Below are 3,908 nucleotides of genomic sequence, written 5' to 3'. Positions count from 1 at the left end.
GTAGTTAACCCAGGGAATTGTTCAGTAAGACATCATTCACTTCTGTCCTCACCATTGTCAAATTACTGTAGTATTCAGAGAGCTAACTTGAAGAAGAGGAAAAGATATCTCCTGACTGCCCAGGAACAGAATGAATTCCTGTGTAAGGCTGTTAATTAAGGCTTCTCTCTGCTGGAGGCCAAGCCCTGGGTACCAAATCTTCTCAGAAATGCTCTGGGAAGTCTGTATAAAAGAGAACAACTGAAGAAAGATGATACCATGAGTCCAGCACTCAGATACTTAGAAAGTTCAACTATCTTCGTAGATGGTCTGTGTAGAACAAGATGAGAAAGAGTAGGGGAAAATAGAAAGTTTTGAAATTGGATTCAGATACTTATTAGAAAACCCAACTCTCTTTACAGATGATCTGAACTTAAATAGATGAAAAGAACAGTGGAAAAAAATGTAAAGTTCTGTAAAGAGAATAAAAAGTCAACAGTAACAATAAGGTCTCGTAGAGGAAAAGGAAATTCTTATGTCTTCTTCACCACTCCTACACCTTTGTACATCAGCTGACAAGTTAACACATTGCTAGACCCCACGGCATTTGCAGGGCTGTATTTTATTAGTAGGCAAGTTTGAGAACCGTGGGAAATCAGTTCTCTTTCTAAAAAGGCTAGAAAGATCAGCTTTTGAGGCAGACACAGCACACATTTCTTTCTCCATAGGACAGTGTGTAAGTTGGGTAGGATAGTAGTGTGATGCCTTGGCTACATAGTAGTGTGCAGATGGGCCGCACCCCAGCCCATCCATTCTCTAGTGGGCATGTCCTTGCACATTTGAGATAGAGTTAGAGCAGAAGTTGGAAATCAAACTTGGATCTAGTCCAAACCAGAGTATGAACTTTTTTTTTTAAAGACAGGTTGTTAATTAAGTGATTCTTTGATTTCCAATTTATTACTTGTTTTTGTATATTTAGCATGAACTTTACTTAAATGATGAGAAATGACAGGCAAGACTCTGGAGAGTTTCTCAGTGCCTCACCATTATCTCTGCCTGCATCTTTAGCCTCATTTCATCCACTTGCCCCCAACTCCTCAGGAAAGCAGTCAGTTCACTTGGCTCAATTATACCGATCTAATGTTTGTCCTGTTTCTTCTCTCCTTGGAGCCTTCTTATTTACTGTTTCTTCAGCCTTTTGCTCATATGTTTCAGTGGTCAAATGATTCCTTAAAATATCTGGAAGAAATTATTTTCAAACACAAGTGTGACTAAATATCTACAAGAGTACTCTTTAAAATGTAGCTTCCTGAGAATTTTTCCAGATCTATCACATCAAACCATCTGGAATGGAGACGAGGAATCTGCACTTTTAACATGCCCATTCGGTGAGATGTTCTCTTCCAGAAAGATAGAATAGACTTCAATTTGCATATTTCTCCTACCGAGTAAAGAATCCCTGGTCATGCAACAGTTAAGTGTCTAACTGCTAAGTAAAAAGTTGGTGGTTCAAACCCATCCTATGATTCCATGGGTGAAATATCTGGTGCTCTGCTTTCAAAAACGATCCTACAGAGGATTTCTACTGTGTCACAAAAAGTCACTACGAGTAGATATTTACTTCATGGTACCAAATAATAGCAACCTATTGTTATGTTGGGTGTTGTTGAGTAGACTACAACTCATGATACCTCGATGAACAACAACATGGTACCTTGCTCTAATTTTGTTCCATCATCCTAATTTCTGCTATGCTCAGGCCCATGATTGTAGTCAATGAGTGAATCCATCTAGTTGAGACCATCTACTAAAAACAGCTAGAAACCTTGGGATCTTACAGAAACCTAGAAAGACTGTAAACTTGAGAAAGCAGCCTATCAAGGAGTCTTAGTCTCTGAAAAGTGACATAGGGATGTATCCATGTGTTCTGTTTGCCTCACACATTCCAGATGTGGATCTGAGGGTGATCATCAATAAATAGCAATAAATGCCCAGATAAATGTCTCCGTTTAGTAGAACACCAAGAAAGGGACAATCTATCAAGTTCTTTCAAGATAGTTTGTCTTTAGCCAAACACCACGTGGAAATGGTGACCCAGTGAATCTATGACACCGATGATAAAGTGCGGAGCCTGGATTTCTACTTTCTCTCTGCTGTGTTGACTTTTAAGATAAGAATGCCTTAAAGCTCTCAAACTTTATTGAAGTATTATTGAATCAGAGGGAAATAACAGAAAACTTGGTGTCAATCTTGGGGTGCCTGCTTAATTAAAACTAACTAGCCCCAGTTCCCAGAGAGCAACAACCTCTCTTACTGAGTGCAATGACATTAATATTCATACATTTCAAGTGATATGGGGTAGTGCTTAGTGTAAACATGCAATAAATGTTGCAGAAGATTGTTAAAAAAATTACTAGAACAGAGGGCTTCAAGAAATTCAAACTGAATTCAGAAGAGGCCATGGCATGAGGGATGTTGCTGGTGATGTCAGATGGATCTCAGCTGAAAGCAGTGAATACCAGAAGAATGTCTGTGTTTTATATACTATGAAAAATCATTTGACTATGTAGAAATATAATTTGGAGAAGAGTGACTAACTATGGCTAAAATGTAGAAGTATGGAAATCCTAGAACACTTGATTGTGCTCATGTAAAATCTATACTTAGACCAAGAGGTGGTTGTGCTAACGGAACAGAGCACTGCATGGTTTAAAATCAAGAAAGGGAATCGTTCCGCTGAGTCTGCCCGCGAGTCGACTCTGTCGCCGCTGCCCCCCGTCCCGGCTCCCCCACCCCTCCGGGTTCCCTCAGCCCTGCCTGGTCCAGCCCGGTCCCCGGGAGGATGAAGTTTGTGTACAAAGAGGAGCATCCGTTCAAGAAGCGCCGCTCTGAGGGCGAGAAGATCCGAAAGAAATATCCGGACCGGGTCCCGGTGATAGTAAAGAAGGCTCCCAAAGCTCGGATAGGAGATCTGGACAAAAAGAAATACCTGATGCCTTCTGATCTCACAGTTGGTCAGTTCTACTTCTTGATCCGGAAGCGAATTCATCTCCGAGCTGAAGATGCCTTGTTTTCTTTGTCAACAATGTCATTCCACCCACCAGTGCCACAATGGGTCAGCTGTTCCAGGAATACCATGAAGAAGACTTCTTTCTATGCATTGCCTACAGTGATGAAAATGTCTACAGTCTGTGAAACTGTGGCCCTTGAGGTGTGGGGGGGCCTCCCATTCTACATAGACAAAGGTGCCCCCCCTTCTTTGGCCTCCCCCTTCAGGCTCAACAACTTCCCTTATTCAAGACCTGCATTACTTCATGTTTGAGGGTTTTCCTCCAGCCCCCCTTACAGATGGGGTGATGGTGAGAATGGCCCCTAGTACCTCCTTTCCCTTCCTTCACCTTTCTCTGTCACCTTCCCTGCTCTGCTTCAGACTTCTTGGTTGTCAGTCTCACATCCAGTGATTGTTTTGGTTTCTGTTCCCTTTCTGAGTACACAAGGGGTCCAAACCCCAACAATCCCTTTCTTAACCTTCTCTTTGGGGATGTATGGAAGGGACTGAAATTGTGGAGGGGGAAGGTAGGAGACACATCAATAAAGAGGAAACCACCAAGGTGAAAAAAAAAATTAAGAAAGGTGTGCATCAAGGCTGTATCCTTTCTCCATACCTATTCAATCTGTATGCTGAGCAAATCATTTGTGAAGCTGCACTTTATGAGAAAGAAATATGCATCAAGACTAGAAAACAACTCATAACAACCATCTTATGCAGATGGTACAACCTTGCTTGCTGAAAGTGAGGAGGACTTAAAGCATTTATTGCAGAAGACCAAAGACAACACCTTCCGTGAGTACATCTCCACATCAATCAAACAAATCCTCACCCATTGGCCAATAGGCAATATCATGATAGATAGAAAATCCATTGAAAT

At 41.5% G+C, this 3,908-nt stretch overlaps 1 pseudogene; it reads left to right on the top strand.

The window, feature by feature from the left end:
* The first annotated feature begins 2,821 nt into the window (after nucleotides 1-2,821).
* LOC102860416 lies at nucleotides 2,822-3,174 on the top strand (annotated as a pseudogene).
* The last annotated feature ends 734 nt before the right edge of the window (nucleotides 3,175-3,908 follow it).

The sequence above is a fragment of the Elephantulus edwardii genome, unplaced genomic scaffold (genome assembly GCF_000299155.1).
Source record: "Elephantulus edwardii isolate Elephantulus edwardi_28Jun2011 unplaced genomic scaffold, EleEdw1.0 scaffold00003, whole genome shotgun sequence".
In the NCBI taxonomy this organism is placed as follows: domain Eukaryota; kingdom Metazoa; phylum Chordata; class Mammalia; order Macroscelidea; family Macroscelididae; genus Elephantulus; species Elephantulus edwardii.
Note: the sequence above shows the minus strand (reverse complement) of the source record. Positions and strands in the feature narration are given on the sequence as shown.